This window comes from Crocuta crocuta, unplaced genomic scaffold (assembly GCF_008692635.1).
Source record: "Crocuta crocuta isolate KB4526 unplaced genomic scaffold, BGI_CrCroc_1.0 scaffold64, whole genome shotgun sequence".
NCBI lineage: Eukaryota > Metazoa > Chordata > Mammalia > Carnivora > Hyaenidae > Crocuta > Crocuta crocuta.
The window spans coordinates 9,393,219-9,414,129 of NW_027530640.1; positions in this window are offsets into that span (position 1 = coordinate 9,393,219).

Here is a 20,911-nt window from a genome sequence, read left to right on the forward strand (position 1 = left end):
AAATAAATAAACATTAAAAAAATTTAAAGAGGTTTTTAGAATTACCATTCAAAGTAGTTAAATTTTTTACATATTTCACAATCCCCAATATTATATAGGTATAATATTAGCTTATCTAACCAGTAAACTAACATAAAATGTTTAGGAAGTTCATGGATGCCTGGGTGGCTCAGTCAATTAAGCGTCTGACTCTTGATTTTGACTCAAGTCATTATCTCACAGTCATCATCTCATGGTCATGGGATCCAGCCCCACATCAGACTGTACTGGGTGTGGAGCCAGCTTAAGATTCTCTCCCCCTCTCTCTCTGCCCCCCTCCCCTTCTCTTTCTCTCTCTCTCTCTCAAAAACAAAGAAACAAACTTTAAGAAGTTTAGATTAACTGGTTTTGTCAAGAAAAAACATGCTTTTAATAATTCTTATACCTCATACTGATAAAACCAGAGAAAATATGTATAACTATCATTAAGCCAAAATGATTAAATCAGTATGATTTGCTTAAGGATTCGTCTTGATTACTTGAATTTTGATTCGTAGAAAAATGCTTCTCAGCTAGTATTTTCTATAAGAAAGGATTTTCTTAAGCCAATCCATTTAAAATATCAGAAGCTTAGTTTATTTGAGGGAAATTCTGGGAATATATTGTAATTTATTTAAGTGCTTAAAATCTCTACAAAGCAATTAATTAATTTCATTTGAGACATTGTAATCTAATTAATACCCTTCAGGAAAAGGAAAATAGTTCACACTCAATGAAAAGTAAAGGCTTTTCTTAATTACACACAAACCTTCAGAGACCTTGCAACTTCAGTTCTAGAAACATAGTCACCGGTCATGGACAGAGAGAAATATAAGAATTCACTGTTCCAGACCCCAAGGGGCTGCTCTTCATTCCAGGAAGAAATAAAATATTTTCTTAATTGATTTGAGGTCACAAATGGCCAAACAGACAAAAAAAAAAAAAAAAACAGAAAAGACTAACCAATCGGTTTCTTACCCAACAGAGAATAGACACCACCATTGCAGGAGAAATCACCAAATGATCAGCCTATAAAACTGAGGCCTGAGTCACTATAGTCACCAGTGGCCAATAATGTCCTGACCATGCACTACTCAGAACCAGAACTCAAGTTGGTTAAGGACCAGAAATTAAAATAACAACATACAATTAGATTTAGAAGAGAGAGAGTTAGGGAAGATAAGATAAAAGTTTATTATCATTTGTAATCCATCCCAGAAACCAAAATAGCATGCCAGGCTGAACAGCCCATGAGGTCTACTTCCCATGCATCATGGTTAAATGGGCCCTGGGGGGGGTTCGATCGCTTGGCAATCTCAGTGAAGCCTCCAGGACTGATGAGTATAGTTATTGCAATTTTCAAAAAGTTAAAAACGTACAAATATAGAATAAACGTGTTAAAGATTTACTGACTTATCGATAAGGGAACTAATAAGATGAGTAATGATACTTAAAGTTGCACTTTGAGAAGGAGGGGTTACAACATTTACCAACGAAAGGAGAGGCATTCTTAAATAATGAGAGTCGTCATAACGTGGTAGGCTGAAACATGGTTCCCCAAAGATGTCAACACTCGGATCCTCAGAACCATATTCATGTGATTTTACCTGACCAAAGAGATTTCAAAGCTGTGATTTAGGCTAAGGATGTTGAGATGGGAGATAATCCTGGATTATCTGGGGAGGCTCAGTTAAATTACATTTCTTTAAAAGGGGGAAGAGGGTGACAGAAATGTAGGGTAGGATGATGCAATGCGAGAAGGAATTCCTGTTGCAGACTTTGAAGACGGAGGAAAAGGGCCATGAGCCAAGAAACAGAGGCTTCTGCAAGCTATGAACAGTTAGCTTTATGGTTATCCAGAACACAGGGACCTCTGTTCAACACCTGAAAGGGACTGGATTCTTCCCACAGCTGGAATGAGCAGGAAAAGGATTCTGCCCTTGAGCCTCCAGAAAGGAACGCAGTATGCATACACCTCAATTTTAGTCTGGTGAGACCTGCTTTGAACTTCTGACCTTTAAAGCTGTGAAATGATAAATTGGTGTCATCTTAAGCCACTGAGTCAGTAGGTATTTGCTATGGCAACAGTAGAAAAGGAATTCACTGAGACAGATAAATTTGTTAACATGCTCTAGGTCAGTAAAACTGTCACCTTTGAGGTTATCTTTTCTACCTGATGCATACCTACATGGAGCATTTAACTTCACAACAGTGACTTCATAACTACCAGTAAATAGCAACATCACACACAGGCACGGTCCCCTAGCACTGAAACAGTCTTGGCATGAGTCTGTGACACGGTGTGTCAGCTGATATTGAAAGAACACGCCACTCACTTTTGCCTTCTTTCCAAGTTTAAATAAGTTTGTTCACAGGTGAGATGAGGAGGTATCATTTCATGGTTTAGACTATCAGCTCCAGGAGGGGTCACCCTACTTGTATCGGTCCATGTTGTCTTCCCTCAGTGCCTGACGTGCAGCAGGTGCTAATCAATGCTTGCTGAGTGGATGAATAAACCTCTCCTACCTCACTCTGAGTGCTTCCTGCCACAAAATCTGTGATGCAGCCGCCCTGAATTCCTTCTATTCTTTAAATATAAACACGCCATGCTCTCTCTCACCATGAGACTTTTTCATTTCCTCTTCTCTGGCCCCAAGCCCCTATGCCCATCCACCTTGCCTAGCCAGGAGCCCTACCTTCGAACTCGGCTTAGACCTCACCTCTTCGGGGAAGTAATGCCTGGTGGTCTCATCTTCTCACATGTGATTTCCTCTGTTCTCACCACATCTATGCATAATGCCACAGTCCTTAACACATTACACTCGCCTTGTGCAGACCTCCCCTCGATGGTCTACTGCAGCAGACTGTCATAGTTTAAGCATCAACTCTAGAGTCAGACTGCCTGGGTTCAAGTCCTCACTCTGCAACTGACTAGCTGTGTTATTTTAGGTAAGTTAACTGACCTTTCTGTGACTCAGTTTTCACATCTGTAAAACAGGGATAAAATGAATACCTCTACCACATACAGATGTGGTGAAGATTAAATATCAAGGGCTTAGGACAGAGCTTGGCCAGCACATGGGAAGTTATTGTTTTGTAAGTTCCTTGAAATAGGAACCTCCATCTTGTTCACCACTGTCCTCAGTTTCCAATGCAGGATGCCTGACGTGGAGTTAAGCGCTCAGAATCCTTTAGTAACTTGAACAGAATTGTGAGCCAACGAGGGCCATCCTTTCACAGGCCTAAAATTGGAGATCAGAGAGCAATGTCTTGATAGTGAGATAAGCTACCTAGAGAGGCTTAACTCCAGAGCCAGAAGAGGCTTTCCCCACCCCCTGCAAAATGTCTGGAAGTCAACCAACTGAAGAGGTTGTTGACTTAAGTCTTCTGGGACATATGCCTCATTACATCATAGGTACAGGCAACCTGTTCCAAAAGGAGTATGGATTCTCAGCAATGGCAGACCCTTCTATCCCTGCCTCACCAGCACACGCACACACACATGCACGTACACACACACGTGCGTGCACACACACACACACACCTCCTTCCATCATGCTTCCTAGATTAAGAAAATTCTCCAGCAGCCTTAAGACCCATTATACTGATCATAGGATCAGCCTTCAAATTTCCCAAGTTTGTGTAGGTCCAGCATGTCCCTTGGAGGAATATGGAAGGCTTGCTCTGGCTAAGGGAATGTGGTGCCACCCTTTCCTTTGTTTGCTTCCTGGGGTCCTGGCTGAGCCAGCACACCCTTTTTGGTGCACAGACTGAGAACTGAGAACCCACCTTCAGCCCTCTGCCCAGTGGGGTCTGGAAGCACCAGCCCAGCCAGGAATGGCGCAGAGCTACTCACACAGGGAGAACCCGCAATGGCTTAATCAAACTCACACTCCTGCAGGCATCTGCATCCAGCCCCCACAGAGTGAAAAGAGAACATAAATTACAAGAAAGGCACAGTCACTTCGCAGAAATTACCCTGAGCCAGCATGGAATTTGTACATGGACAGAACGATGAGATTTAGTATGAATTTTTAAGGGCTTCATCTTATTACATGCTGAACTGGTGTGGGCTGAATCCAAATGAGCAATGAGGAAGGCTCACCGAGGACGGTCTATACCCTCCTCGTTGCCATTTCTTACTCAATGAGGTTTTAGAACCATTGCCTTTGTGGTTCTCATTTTAATGCTTTTATTTCCCTTAACAAAAGAGAGCTTGAAAACACTACATAAACACAAAATGAAATGAAAGCAAATGGCACCCCCTTGAATTATTACTACTATTTTGCCATTGAGAAAAATGAGTCAGGAAAGTTACACAGAATGTCAAAGGTCATAAAGCATTGCAGCTACAGAGGACAAACCCCTGGAGTCCAGATTTCTAGAAATGCTACCTCGTCCAGTCCTCATTCTGTGGGTTGGGTGCTTTTATTGCACCATTAGACGGCTAAGGAAGCGCACTCTTGAAGGGGATGAGAATGAATACAGTACCTAATAGAGCAGATATTTGATGAAAAAATACAGTTGAATTTTTCACACCTGGGTGACTAAGAAAATTTTAATGGTTTAAATAAGGGCATTCAGAAGGCTTAGCAGTATTGGCAAAGTGTGTTCCAAATGTCATGCCCAGACTGACTTCTTCCTCTCTAATCTCTCCAAGGAGAGTGTCTTGTTGACATTTGAAGGGTCATTGTCCCAAAAGGCAGCTTGCCCGGACCCATGACACTGCCAGAAATCACAAGACCAAGCTGTAAAGACACAAAGATGTTCCCTCTCTGGCCCCAGGCATCTCTGGTGTGAATAAAAGGTAGCATTTTTAGCAATACGACCCCGTAATTTCAAAGGATAAGCTGGCATCATCCCTTTGAGAATATCACCTTGAATGCATCTTAGGAAAGAAAGAATAGGAAGTAGAATTTTGTCAGACCTCATCCCTTTCTACTACTTCCACCCTCTGCAGCTCTCCCAGGGAGGTGGGGAGGTGGGTCGCAAATGGGTCAAAGCCCCGCCTTGATACGCAAGGAGAAGCATATACAGTTTACCCTTGAACAACATGGGTTTGAACTGTGTGGGTCCATGGGTCTACAGGTTTTTGACAGGCAGTATCGTAAGTGTGTTTTATGATTTTCTTATTAACATTTTCTTTAGGTGACTTTCTCGTAAGACTATAGTCTATGATACATATAACATAGGACATATGTGTTGATCGACTGTTGACTTTACCTGTAAGCCTTCAGGTCAATGGTAGGTTATCAGTAGTTAAGTCTGAGTGAGAAGTTACACAGGGATTTTCAACTGCCTGGGGGTCGGCGCCCCTAATCTACCACCTAGTTCATGAGTCAGCTGTAATATGCCAGACTCCTCCTTTCCCAGGATCTAGCCTAAAGTTTCTCATGTTTCCTCTCTGCCCCAGGAAAACCTTGCCCCTGCCAGCTTTGCTGCCTCCCAGCCAAGCTTTAGTCCTTGGAAACACTCACCCTAGCTTCTGAATCCTGAATCCACAGAGCCTTGAAGTGACTTCCTGGTGTGTGTGTGAGCGACTTTGTGCATCACTGTCAGAACCTGGTACTGGCTAATGCGTTCTACCTACCAGGTAATATATTCCTCTTTTAACAGGCTTCTTGAGACAATATTTTTTAAAAACTGTCTTTTGAAACTAAGTACAGTTATTACTTTGATTAAGAGAGAAATTATATAACAGAAGAAAATCTTCAGGGCTTTTTTGACATTATACATTAGTTTTCCCCCTCTGTACATCAAATGATTGCATTTTTAAAACCATTCCTTCTGAATCCATCATTTCCCAATTTTTATTCTTTGATGTGATGGCTTCTCCCCTGGGTATTCCCTGAGAAAGTCTCAATCTAACTAAAATGCTTCCCAATAAGACCCTAAAATGTATATAATCTGAAACATGCTTCCATTTCCTTAATTTTTAAAATCTTTTTTGATATTTTTATCAAAATTCATCAGTTTGTTTATTATTATTTTGGAGAGGTCGTGAAATCTATTTTGTTTGTTTGTTTGTTTTTAATTAAGGTATGATTGACCTGCAACATTATATTAGTTTTCAGTTGTACAACATAATGATTCAATATTTGTATGTAGTGTGAAATCATTACAGTGAGTCTAGTTAACATCTGTCACTACACATGATTACCAAATTTGTGGGTGTGATGAGAACTTTTAAGATTTACTGTCTTAGCAAGTTGCAAATGTGCAGTACATTACCATTAACTATGGTAATCATGCTGTACATCATATCCCCATGACATATTTATTTTATAACTGGAGGTGTATACCTTTTGACAACCTTCACTTAGGCCCACCTCCACTGTTCGCCTCTTGCAACCCGAATCTGTTCTCTGTATCTGTGACCTTGATTTTTGTTTTTTTTGTTATTTAGATTCTATGTTGACACAAAATCTTATGGTAGTTGTCTTTGTCTAACTAAGTATTACACTGTGTAATACTAAATGAAATACTCTAGGTCCATCCATGTTGCTGCAGTGGAAAAATTTCATTCCTTTTTATGGCCAAGTGACATTGACATACCTGTGTGTGTGTGTGTATACACCACATCTTCTTTATCCATTGATGAACACCTAGGTTGTTTCCATATTTTGACTATTGGAAATAATGCCACAATGAACACAGGGTTACGTATAGCTTTTCAAACTACCATTTTTATTTTCTTCAGATAATTACCCACAAGGGAATCATTGGATCATATGGTAGTTCCATTTTTAATTAGAAATGTCCATACTGTTTTCCATAGTGGCTACACCAATTTATATTCCTACCTACAATGCACGAGGAGATCTACATCCTCACCAACACTTGTTATTTCTTACATTTTTGACAGTAGCCATTCTGATAGGTGTGAGGTGGTACTTCATTGTGATTTTGATTTCCCTGATGGTTCGTGATGTTGAGCATCTTCTCATGTGTGTGTTGGCCATGTGGATGTCTTCTTTGGAAAAGTATCTATTTGGGTCCTCTGCCCATTGTTTCATTGGAGTGTTGTTTTGCTCTTGAGTTGTATGAATTTATTCATATATTTTGGGAATTAAGCCCTTATGAAATATACAATTTGCAAATATTTTCTCCCATTCCATAGATTGCCTACTCATTCCATTTTGTTGATGGTTCCCTTTGCTGTGATGAAGCTTTTTTGTTTGATGTACTCCCACTTGTTTATTTTTTTCTTTTGTTGACTTTGCTTTCGGTGCCAAATCCAAAAAATATATATAAAATATATCACTAAGACTGCTGTCAAAGAGCCTACCACCTACGTTTTCTTCTAGAAGTCTTATTGTTTTAGGTGTTCCATTCAAGCCTTTAATTCATTTTTTANGAGGACTCTAGATGCTGGCCTTTGATTCATTTTGAGTTAATTTTTGGATGCGGTGTTAAGAGAGTGGTTCAGTTTTATATTTTATATTTTTTATCATCTTTATATTTTTAGCTGTCCACTTTTCCCAACACCATTTGTGGAAGAGACTTTTTCCCATTGGATATTCTTGGTTCCTGTGCCATAAATTAATCGACCTTACATGTGTGGGTTTGTTTCTTGGATCTCTGTTCTGTTCCATTTATCGATGTGTCTGTTTTTTCGTTAGTACCATACTGTCTTCACTACTACTGCTTTGTAATAGAGTTTGAAATCAGGGAGCATAATACCTCTAGCTTTGTTCCTCTTTCTCAGGATTGCTTTGGCAATTCAGAGTCTTTTGCGGTTCCATACACATTTTATGATTATTTTCTCTTTTTATTAAAAATGCCTTTGGAGGGGAGAAGAAGGGCGGAAATGGTGGGGGAAAGGGAGAGAGGCAAACCATGAGAGACTCTTGAAAGCTGACAGAAACTGAGGACTGATGGATGTGGGGGGGAGGGGGAATGGGCATGGAGGAGGGCACTTTGGGGATGAGCAGTGAGTGTTATGTGGAAACTAATTTGACAATAAACTATTTGTAAAAAAATAAAATAAAATTAAATTAAAAAAAAGAAGTAAAGAAGAAAAAAAATAAAAATAAAAATGCCTTTGGAAATTTGATAGAAATTGCCATGAATCTGTGAATTGCTTTGGGTCGTATGGACATTTTAGCAATATTCTTGCCATCCATAGGCATGAATTTTATCTTTACATTTTACCTTTCCCCTTATTTGGTTCTTCTTCAGTTTCTTTCATCGGTGTCTTAGTTTTCAGTGCATAGGTCTTTCATCTCCATGGTTAAATGTATTCCTATATTTTTTATTCTTTTTGATGGAATTTTAAATGGTATTGTTTTCTTGATTCCTTTCTGATAGTTCATTTTTCATGTATAGAAACACAACATGGGGCACCTGAGTGGCTCAGTCAGTTGGGCGTCTGACTTCGGCTCAGGTCATGATCTCACAGTTCGTGAGTTCGAGCTCCACATCAGGCTCTGTGTGGCCAGCTCAGAGCCTAGAGCCTGCTTTGGATTCTGTGTCTCCCTCTCCCTCTGCCCATCGCCTGCTCTCCCTCTCTCTCCCTCTCTCTCTGTCTCAAAAATAAATAAACATTAAAAAATTAGAAACACAACAGATTTCTGTACATTGATTATGCTTGCTGCAACTTTACTGAGTTCATTTCCTAGTTGTAAAGTTTTTTGGTGGAGTCTTTAACGTTTTCTGTATATGGTGTCCTGTCATCTTGAGTGACTTTTACATCTTTCCATTTTTGATGTTTTTTTCTCTTTCTTTCTTTCTTTCTTTCTTTCTTTCTTTCTTTCTTTCTTTCTTTCTTTCTGTCTTTCTTTCTTTCTTTCTTTCTTTCTTTCTTTCTTTCTTTCTGTCTTTCTTTCTTTCTTTCTGTCTTTCTTTCTTGGCTGATACTGTGGCTAGAATTTCTGATACTATATTGACTAAAAGGGGCAAAGGTTGTCATCTTTGTCTTGTTCCTGATCTTAGAGGAAAAACTTTTAGTTTTCCAGTATTTAGCATCATGTTAGCCATGGGTTTGTCATGTATGACCTTTATTATGTTGAATTGTGTTTCTTCCATACCACTTTATCAAGAGCTTTTTATCATAAATGGATGTTGAATTTGGTCAAATGCTTTTTGTGCATCCATGGAGATGATCACATGGTTTTTATGCTTCATTCTGTTAATGTGGTGCATATTGAATTCCTCTTACATGTTAGGTATTCAACAGCCACCAGACAGTAATGGCTTCTGCCTATAAATACCCAAATTCCATTTGGGTATTTATGCGCCCTAAATCCTTTCCTTCTCCCTGCTGGGGAAATCCCCCTTTTTCAGTGTTTGTAGTACATGCTGGCCTCTCCTGCATGTAGAGGGCAGAGCAGTGGCCTGGGCCGTATTCCTAGTTCTGCCTGTATAGAGGACACTGTCAATGTGGATGGCAGTGGTTGGAGAGGAGCACAGCCTTCTGCTTCAATATTCAGAGGCTCCTGTTGTGTACGACACTCTGCCTCGGGGCCACAGCTCTTCACCTTTCCAGGCACCTGCTCCCCTGCTGACCTGCTTGGTAATGATCTAGCGCACCAGATGCCAGGTCCATTTCTTTACATCGAGTACAAATCACATGGCATTATGTAAGCCAGACACCAGCACTGCTCACTCATTGGTCCCCCCTCTTGACAGCAGGAAATGACAAGTGCGTGCTGTTGAGTAGATGCCGCATCTTAGGTGATCACTTTTCTAAGCCCTCAACTCACCTGCAGGGGAAGCATTGCTGATAAAAGAATGGACACCCACCAAAGTCGAGCTGACTTGCCCATGGCCATATGGAATTTGAACTTGGTCTTGCTAGATACATAGCAGGTGCTTATCCCACTACAGCACCCTCTATGGAGGAAAATGAAGGGCTCTGTTCTGAAAACCTAGGGGGCGATTTGCTGAAGTGGACGAACCTAGATCCTTTGCCAACTTACCAAAGCTGTGGCATTTGCCCTGTGGGATGGCAGCTTTTCTTCTCACAACCTAAAAAAAACACAGATATCTGCCGATGGAAGAGAGCTGACAGGAAGGAGCTCAGGCGAGCTTTACCAGGGTGACGTTAAATGCCAGTGAGCCAGTGAATTGTGGCGAATGCTCTACTCATGAACAACTTTAGAGTACAGCTGGGGCCAGCATGCTGCGTGCCAGACCCATTAGATTCCAGAAAGATGGGTCGAGGTCAGGGTAAAACTGGAACTCATTCCCTGAGGAGGTCACGAGCTGACTGTTGGGGTGCCATCAAAGCCCCATTGCATTATCGCAGGTTTCCATCATGGTGGCCAATAGGTGGCAGGTACCAGCTCTGGGAGAGACTCTGGGCTGAGGCTGTTTCCAGCCATGAACCCAGCAGTGCCCATGGAGGCATGAAGTGGCAGTCAGATGGAGGACCCTCATGCAGCAGGGGAAATGGGTAGCTCCCGCTCAGACCTCTGCAGGTGTGAACAGCAGCCCCTAGCCCCCAGTGCTTAAGACAGGGCACACATACCACAGTAAGTGACACTCATTCATTCAGGGGACACCTACAGGCCGGTGAGAAGACAAGGCTAGTCAGACACGGCCCTTCACCTCAAGTGCCTAGCTTTTGAGCATCATTCCACACATTTTACAAAAGAGGGGAAATACCCCCAGAAGGCTTGTTAACTTGCTTGAGGTCACGGGGTCAGTGTGTGGCAGACGCAGGATTGGAACGCTGGAGTATCTGGCCACGGAGACTGTATCTTTCCATGATACCACAGATGCTGAAGTAACTCTAAAATGGTTCACTAAATGAATTTCAAAATATCCACCCCTGTCTATAAGCATTCCCTGGAGTTTGAAGAGATGCTTTGATACGCAGCCAGTGGCTTGTTCATGAGCTCAGTCGTGTCCATTGGCTGAAAGGCCTAGAAGGAGCCAAGCTGTTGCAGAAACTCTTTCTGACAGCCAGTTCTCACTGCACAGGCAGGGGCCCTGGGTCTTGGCCAAACAGCCCACAGTTAGATACTCTCTGTGGCAGATACAGAGATCCCTTCAAGGAAGGCCTCACTGTCCCACTGGGGAAATGCTGGCAGCGAATATCTCCTGTTATCAGCTCCTTCAGGATCTGCCTCAGCTGCACAGGGCTGTCTCGCCTTGGGGTACACCCTTCCCAGACAACCTATATTCAAGTGTCCTGGCCATTTGGGCCCAACATGGAGTGGTCCATGCCGGCTCCCAAACTCCCCACCAGGTTGACTAGGCTTGGTGGGGCTTACATCCTAACGGACGTCTCTTGCTGTTCACCACTGCTTCCTCCCTTTCCTTCCACAGGTGTTGGCCCCAGTAAACATCTTGTACTCCAGTCCGTTTTGGCATCTGTTCTCAGAGACACCAACCCGCAACAGTCCTGAATACCTTCAGGGATATGCATGTGTGAGCACTGGGCTGGGGGAGAGAGATACTAAGCACAGCCTATGCTGTGAAGATGCTCATTGTCAGGCATAAGGGGAGAAGTGTGGGTGGCTCAACTCAAACTCCCATCTGCAGATGAACTCAGTCTAATACTCCTTGCTCTGCCCAGGAGCCCACACAGTAGGGCTGTCCTTGGCATTCGGGCTGCTCATGGTGAATCACTAGGACTAGGAACATATGAGGAGACCTTCTGGACCTGGTCAGTGGCTTCTTCCCAGCTGATCTGCCAGTTACTTTTCTTACAGCCTTCGCTTCATATCCACCGACACCATCCTGGTCCAAGCCACTGGCTTCTTTACTGAGCTTTTCCAACACCTCCTTCTCTGGCCCCCTTTTTCTGGTCATCCTCCACACCACATGCACAGTAAGCCCAAAACAGAAGGCAGATCAGTTCTTCCACTGCATAAAGCTTTCCGATGGCTTCTTACTGCTTTTAGAAGAAACTCCACACCATCTAACATGGTTCAGGATGTTCTCCATGGTCTGGCCCTGCCTATATTTTGCATATATATTTTTTCAGCAATTTTTTTTAAGATCTAGCATCCTTTATTTGATTTTTTTGTGTTGTTTTTGTTTCATTTTTCTTTTCTTTTTTTAAAATAGTTTATTGCCAAGTTGATTTCCATATAACACCCAGTGCTCATCCCCACAAGTGCCCTCCTCCAGGCCCATTACCCCCCTTCCCCTCCCCCCATACTCATCAGTCCTCGGTTTGTTGTCAGCATTCAAGAGTCTCTCATGCTTTTTCAGCAAATATTTTTTGAATGTCTGCCACATGCCAAGCAATGTGTTATGTGCTGGGGATACAACAGTGAACAAAACAAAGCTCCTTCCTCCAATGTGTGGGGAGAGATAGATAACAAGTAAGAAAATAAATAACAAATGCATTAGACCAAAAGTGTCACAGAGGAAAAATACGAAGCTCCTAGAGTGGATGTTGGGGGCAGCTGGAAAAAGGAGGAGACAAGAGTGTCCATAATAAATTGATGTTTCAGCAGAGGCATAAAGGGCTTTAAGAGAGAGGGCCATGTGAGTGTCTGGTATGGGGAGTGGAGGCAGGAAGTGCTGCAGCACAAGAAGGGGCAAGTGCAAAGGCCCTGAGGTGGGAGTGTGCTTGGCCTATTTCAGGAAAGCAAGGTGACTGCAGGACAGAGTGAGTGACACGGAATGGAGGTAGCGTTCAGGAGCATGAAGTGTCTCATGGGTAATTATGCACTGTGTAATGCACAAGTCTTACCTACATTACATGAAAGTCTGAATCTCCCAGAGATGGGAGCTCTGAGAGGGTTTATGCCGAGCAGCACCATACTTGACTTACATTTCTGGGGGTGGGTGTGGGTGGGGAAGCTGGGGACCCCGCAGGCATTGTCCTACAGGGCTGGACTAGGATGGCTGCAGTGGAAGTGGGAAGAGGTGGCCAGGGTCAAGTACCTTGGAGCTGCCTGGACTTGCTGGTAGTTGGCTCTAGGGTGTGAGAGAGAGTCAGGGAGCACCCCAAGGGTGTGGGACCTGGGCTACATGAGAGTGGTTTTCCTCCTTACTGAGAGGGGAAGACAGTGCAATGGGCAGGTTTGGTAGGGAAATCAGGACCTCCTCTAGGACATGTCAGGTTCACTGTTGCATCTCCGACCATCACCCCTGAATCACTGTGCTCTCACACCGGGCGTCCATCAGTTTCCAGAAAATCAAGCTTATTTTACCAGAGGGCCTTGCACTTGGGGCACCTCTGGGCCAGCTTCTCCAGAGGTGTGCCCAGAAGGGGGCAGTAGCCAGCTGACAGACAGGGCTCTGAGCCTCAGGCACTTTCTACCTTCAGGGTCTCAACAGGACTGTCACTTCCTGTCCCAGTGCTGAAAGAAACCCCCATCCCCTTCCAATCGCATACACTCTGCTTTCTTTGGGCACCATGTTTCACTCTGTAACTGTTTTTGTTTCTTTGTCTGCCTTGTACTTGCTTCCTTGCCCAGCTGTGAGCTCTGCAAGATTCAGGACCATGGCTCTGCGGCTCCTTAGCACTTAGCTCGGTGCCTGGCCCATGGTGGTTGATCAATAAACATTTGTTAATTTAATAAGGAAAAGGAACGATCGCGCTATACTGCAGGGGCTCCGGGCCTGGGAGAGGAGATGGCACCAGATATTTGTCACGTGGGAGAAAGAGCTAGTGGGGACAGGGCCAAAGGGACACTGGCCGGCAAAGGGGCGGGGCCAGGGTGTCTCAGGGAAAGCCTTGCAAGGCTGGCTCCCAAGCCCGCAGGGGCAGAGGCAGGGGCAGCGAGCACCGGCCTTGCTGCAGCCAGAGGGGGTTTGTGAACCGCCAGGCGGGAGGCAGGCCAGGCAGGTTGACCCGCCTTCTCCCCTCCACCGGGCCGTGGAGGGAGGGTGTGCAGCACCCGGCCCGGGAGCACCAAGAATGGAACTACCTCACTGGCTGCCAGAAAGCCATTCCAAAAGCTCCGGCCCCAGGTGGCAGACGGAGGCACAGCAGCCATAAATCAGAATTAACTGCAGCTGTCACGCAGAGGGTAGTTCCCCAGCACGTCCTCTCAGACGCGGCGTGCAAGCAGCCCCGCGGGCTTGAGCCACCCGGGCCAGGTAGTCCCACTGCGTGTTCGAATTCCAGCCCCTGCGTGACCCCCGCAAGTGCCATCAGAGCTTCTCTGCTGAGAAGTTCTGACCTTGAAAGTCCTTGCCTTAAACATAGTCAGAACTTAGCCCTCCTGCCAAGGTCAAGGCCCACAGTAAACGCAACTGGAGAATACTGAAACCCTCTGTGCCCTTCAACATCCATGTGCCCTGTCTATCCCCAGCTGCCCCACCATCCCCCACCGGGAAAGGTTTCTCCGAAGTGGGCTCCTGTCACCAGCTGAAGGATTCCCTTTGTGTGAGCTCAGGACAGGGCCCAGGCGCCTCTGGAAGGATAAGACAGCTCTCCTGACAGCGCCATCAGGGATAAAGGCAGTTTGGCTTATTTCCTGGGGAATACTGGCACTTGGTGGTATTTAGCAGCGGCTTTCAGAGCAAGCTTGGCGGAGTCCATGGATCCCTCTGCTTTGGGGTATTTTTCTTGGCTTTCTCAGCCTTAGACTGTGTGGTCTCTCCTCTCAATGACTCTGGCTGGGTTCTGTGCCAGGGTTAAGCTAGTTGCCCTGAAGGAAGGACCCCACTGTACCAGCACTGTGTCTGGAGCAAAGGGGACATGCTCATTTGGAAGAAACGTTCCCCCTCCCCAGAGTCAGTCCCAGGCACTTCAGGGGTGATGGTGACACACATAAAAGTGTGGGGAAATTGGAAGGGCTTGGCTGTGGGTCATTTCCTCTCCTCGTGTTTACCCCTCCTCCAAATCTTGTGGGAGGGCCTCTCCGTGGATTATCCTCCCTAGCTGTGCTGTGAGGGGCCCCCGCTACCTGTATCCCTCCCACCTGGGTTACCTTCTAGAGCCCCAAGGCCAAGCTTACAGCTTGGTCCTCCACTGCCCCCCAGTGGTTGTATTCATTCACTGCACCCTGACTGCAAAGCAAGCTATTTATTTCCCTTAATTCCCTCAAACATGGTAGAAATCGCCTTCCTACCGTATGTCTAAGCCTCCCCCTAGGGCTGTAAGGGACATAGCCCCTGCCCTAAAAAGAGTATATTCCCCCAAGAGGGGAAGGCATACCCAGAAGGGAACAGTGAAACCAAATAGAGTAGCAGTCGCTTTCAGGGAAAGTGATATTGTGATTTATAATAAGACACATATATTTGGTCTTTGTCCACTGTTCCTGCCACAGAACTCCTAAAACCCTTGGCATTTCCTAAGTAATTAAAGTGATAATGATGTCTTTTGCTAGGTTAGTGAGGTGACTTTTGGAATGCACCTGAGATAAGGATCCCATTGCCAGGAGAAGCAACCTGTGATTGGAGGTTTGGAATCAGTCCCACCCCCAGACTTCTGGCGGAAAGGGAAGGGCTGGAGGTGGAAGTGATCTCCATCGGCCTTTGTTTTTTTTTTTGTTTGTTTGTTTGTTTTTACAAATAGTTTATTGTCAAGTTGGTTTCCATATAACACTCAGTGCTCATCCCCACAAGTGCCCTCCTCCATGCCCAATCCCCCCCACACCCTTCAGTCCTCAGTTTGTTCTCCATCGGCCTTTGATTTAATCAATCAGGCCTATGTAATGAGGCTGCCATAAAAACTGGGGGAAAAGAGGGCAAGATGTAGAGAGCTTCTGGGTGGTGGACAGGTGGAGATTGTAAGAGGGTGGCGCTCCCAGAGAGCAAGCTCCGCCCTTTCCCCCTGCGCCTTGCCCTGTGCTTTTCTTCCGTCTGGCTGTTTCTGAGTTCCAGCCTTTTAAAATAAACCAGGGATCTAGCAAATTAAGTGAACCCAAGAAGGAGGTCAGGGGAACGTGTCGTCTGTAGCCAGCCATTCTGAACCACAGGTACGGACCCGGGCCTGAGACTGGCATCTGAGGTGGGAGAGCAGGGGTCTGATAGGACTGGGCCCTTCACCTGTGGATCTGATGCTCTTTCAGGGTGCTTAGTGGCATAATTTTGTGGAATCATAGACTGAGCCATCTGAGAATTTCTTGATGGTATGCCAGGGACCCGGTCCCCCCTTCCCACCACACGCTGGAATTATTAGATAGAAACCCTTTTAGTCGGTTTTCACAAGTGCAGTTTGCTAGAACAGCCCTAGGTCACAGAAACGCCATTTGCAAAGAGACAGAATGAAAGGCCGGGAGATGAAAAACATGGATTTCTGGACAGCCACAGGACCACCTACAGTCGGGAGCATGAGCTCCTGGACTCAAGTTACTCAAAGTTCCCAGTGGAATTTCGAGAGGGCTCCCGCTCCAGGGGAGGTGAGGCACTGGAAATGTAAGGAAATGCCAAACAGTAAGAAGCGTGCTAAACATACGATCCTTGACTTGCCGCTATTCATAGTCGCTAAAACAAAAGCAAAACGAAGTTCTGGGTTGGGCCTTGAGGCTGAAACCAAGTTCAGATGTGGGCCTGGGTGAGTTTTGGCTACTAGCCTCAAAGCTGCCTAGAAAGGGAAAGATTATGCAACGGCAACAGAAAGTACTTCTCGGACCCCTGGTCACCAAGAAAGTCATCACTGCAGGAGGAGGGCAAATGAGACTGATGAGATCAGGGCTACAGTGTGAAGGGATTGTCTCATTTTGTGGGTCAAGGTCATTAGCTTCCTGAGGAACACTTGGAAAAACGGGTTGTGAGAGGAAGAGCTGCGTCTTGGGTTTTGATGGCTGCAGTGGGCGGGAGCATGTTGAGGTCGATAGAGGACTCCCAGGTCACAAGGAAGCAATCACAGGTGGCTTCATGTGCCCGGCATACAGGAGGTTGTTCTCTAGGGGACACTGTTTACTCTGTGAAGGTCTGTTTACTCTGTGAAGGGGGACTGTTTGTCTCCCGTTGTAATCGCCACGTGGAACACCCCAGCTGCAGCAGCCAATAGGCTTCACGTGCAAGCCAGGTGGGCATGGATTTAAGATGACTGTGATGGTCACCTGCTAAACATGCCCGTGACTCAGCTCGTGGGACATGCTTTAGAACCCCATAGGAACCTTTTGTTGTCAAGCCGAGAACCTAGGAACCCCATAGAGCCTTTTGTTGCCAAGCCTAGGAATGGTTCAGAAGCACCTTCTGCCAGTGGGGGTAAGGCCAGGCAGAGGAATGGAGTCTTTCGCCTTTAAACCCCAGGAATCTCAAAACAGATGCAAGATAAGCCCAACCGAGCATAGGGGGGAGTAGCCTCCAGAGGCCCTGGGAGCGATAAGCATGAAGGGAGCCCTCAGAGATGCAGCCTATCCATCCCTTACGGTAACTCATCCATGGAGAAAGGGAGGCATTCGCACTCAGTAAGGCCTGTGTGTGTCTCATCTCTGTGGGGGTCTTCGGCCCCCCTGGCCTTAAGTCCTGCAGTGACTTTGCGTGGGAGGCATGTAAAATTGTCTGTACTTGATACCTGGGAAAACTGAGGCTTGAAGAAGTCAAGTCTGAAGTCACACAGTTGCTAAGTGGCCTAGCCAAACTACGCCCCTCTGAGATTTCACAACAGTCTGCCCCTGATACCCGCCCCCCCAACCCCGCATGTGTACTCTCACTGATTTATTTAAAGGAATCCTCATTCTTTCTGTTTGGTAGAGGAGAAAATAAAATCTCAGAGAAAGGACATACCCCATGGCTCAGGCATTGTCCACTGGGTGGCTGAGCTAAGATTCAAAATTCAAACACCGTTGCTCCATCGAGGTCTGAGGACTGAGAGTTTTCCTGGAAAAGCTCCGCTGCCTTCTCCAGACCCAAGCTGGGTGTCACCTAAGCCCTGACTCCATCTCTAAGAATCTGTCCTGTCAGGAGCACTCAGTGGCACGTGCCCTCCAAGTCCAGTCCTCACCTGTCATCGGCAGGCATGGCTGATACTATTGTCAGTTGTGTTACCGCCGCCCTTGAGCATCTCACCTCCTTTACCAGGTTCTGTCAGGGGCCACCGTTAGGAATCAATGTCCCCATGATTTTAGCCAGAGCCCCTGGGCATGGCTTATTGGAAATGTCCCCTGCCATTTCTCCTGAGAGCCTTTTCCCTGGAAAGGGTACACTGTGGGGCATTCTTCTTTCCATTAGAGGGTTTGCCCAGGAGAGAGAAGCCCCTTGCAGCAACAGGAACAATATGGAAGGTAGGACACACATCCAGAGACAGGGTGGATTGACGTCCATTCCCCGAATGTGGCTTTCTGGGTGACTCTGTGACAGAAACACAACAGGCACCACAAAAGCCAGCATTCAAGGTGACGCTGGGTCAAATCCAGGGTTCGTGTTAATTGGGATTCTACCCGATAAGCCTTGGACATGCTTTGCTCCTTTTAAACATCATAACACCCCAGTGAGGGCAGAAGTTTCATATTCCCATTGTATAGATGAGAAAACAGAAGCTTAGTAAGCTTAGGTTACTTACTCAAGGGCTCAAAAGCCAGTCAGTTTGGTTCCCTCCTCTCTATTCCTAAGCATGTTGACACAGTATCCTAAAACAGTGGCCCTCAGAATCACCCATCCAGAGTTGTCTGATTTAATAGGTCTAGGTGGAACCTGAGAATTGGCATTTATAACAAGTTCCCAAGTGACTTGGGGACATGGAGAACCCCTGCTGTAGAGGCTAGAGAGCTGATGAAGAGTTTGCTCAAAACCAACCCAAGGGCATGGAAAAAGGCATTGGTTTGCTTTAATGTGTATCATCTTGTATTTGGGGTGGTCTGGGCTAGTGGTAGCAGTAGCTGAGGCTCACCTTGGTCCTCTCCCTCGTGCCTGGCTTCTGTGGAGAAAGCAGGGAGGTGAGCTCTACACTACTGAGCCTTAAAAGGGCCCAAACGGGACTCCAGTGGGCTGATCCATCAGGTACTGACAGCATCAGAGTGATGGGCTTCAGGGCCTCTGTCTAATGGCCAGTGAGGGCTGGAGGCCAAGCCAAGGGAGACACAGCCGGCCATGTACTTGACCAGTGGCAGCCATGATGCCATGCCTCATGTTGTCCAGTCCACAAAAATCTGATTTGTGCAGCCCTGGAGATTTGGTTTCCCTGTCTCAGGATCAAGAAGCAAACACACTTGCCCTGTCCGGTGCCTGGAAGGCATGCAGCCTTCTCCCCGCTCCTACCCCTACCCCAGACACAGCCAGGCAGGAGAGGGTAACACTTGGCAGCAGGGAGAAGGGGAAGGAGAAAGAAGCAGCAGCCAGGGGTGGTGAACGAGGGAGCTCAGAAGACCCCGCCCCTTCCTGTCCTCAGCCTCGCCTCTGTGTGGTGAGTCCTGGCCAAGGCTGAGTTGCAGGTGGTGTCAAGAGATTTAAATTCACAGTAAAGGAACAGGAACCGTCATTTCCTGTGTGGCTGGTTGCTTGTGTTCTGCATCAGGTCAAGCTGACCCTGGGCTCTTAATGTGAACAGAGAGTCCAGAAGCAGGTACACTATATGTGCATGGGCTCATCCAGCTGGCAAACATGCTTTCTAACTACTGCACACTCTGCATCATCATTAAACGAGCATGTGAAATCACTGAGCAGGGAAGTTGTAGGAGCTCTGGCGAAAAGCCTGGGTTGAAGATTAGTTGCTCGGTGACAGCCACATGTTACAGTTGCGGGGTTGCCTAGAGTTCAAATAGAAGCACAGCAGGGGGAGCTACGGTGGGTCGCATGGCAGCGTCCAGCCAGGAGACATGAATGGTTTTCTTTTCGTTTTTTTTTTTTTTTCAATAGTTNGCTCAGCATAACATTTTCAAAAAGAGGTTATAGTATATGAAACATGCCCTTACACAGAGCCAGCTACATAGACTGCGGAGCAAAAGTCATAGTTCCTTTTATTGGTGCCCATCTGAGATTCACAAAATTTATTTACTTAGAGAGAGAGTGAGGGACCAGGGGAGGGGCAGAGAGAGAGAGAGAGAGGGAGGGAGGGAGAGAGAGAATCCCAAGCTGGCTCTGTGTTCTCAGTACCGAGCCTGACTCGGAGCTTGATTGAGCCACCGAGGCGCCCCTTACAAAAATTTTAAGTCAAGGTCTACACAAAGCTAAATGAAACAAAGAAGGCAAAGCAAAAGAAAAGAGGAAAAACTACACATATAATTATGGAGTTGCACAGCAAACTGCTCAGATCGTGCAAAACTTTAGATCTCCCAGATGAAGGTGAACAAGGAGCAAGGAAGTCACAATTTTAAATTTACACAAAGGGAAAGAGCAGTCAAGGCCCAGCAGGGAGAGACCTCACCATTCACAGCAAGCCTTCCCCGTCTGGCACAACCTGCCAGGGGAAAAATCCAGACTTCAGATTTCCTGGGCTCCCAGGAGACCGTGAAAGGACACGAAGATAGGAGTCAGCTGCCCTAATTAGCTTCTTAGATCAGTGGTTCTCCGTCTTGGCTGAATATCAGAATTATCTGGGGATCATTTAAAAGTCTTAACACCAGACCAATTAAATTAAAGTTGCTGTAAGCCAGGCATCAAAAATTTTTACAAGCTCTTCAAGTGTTTCAGCGGGCAACCAAGGCTGAGAATCCCTTATTCTTGATGACTTTGAATTTCCTAGACAATTGGCAGATTCTGATAACCTGCTTTATGCCCACTTAGCCATGAAATCAAAGTCCTGGCTCCAAATCTTCCTTACTATTTCTGTTATTCTACATTTTTATTTAATTGTACTGATTTCTCACCATGAGCTTGAACTGGAGTCAAGTAACTCATTTATACTTAAAAAATGAATGAATACATTTGTGCAAGTATTTTCCAGGTCTCCCAGCATATAATGTCATCTAAGAATACACTGACCTCGTGTCTGACTTTTTAAACCACAGATGCCTTTGCAAAATAAACTGCAACCCTAAAATACACCAGCAAGCCAAACGCTTCTTCTCCTGTTTTCAATCAGTTTCTTGATTTTTATCTCTGGCCTCTGAAAAGAAAGAAAAAGAAACCTTTTTGGAAAATCTGCCACCTC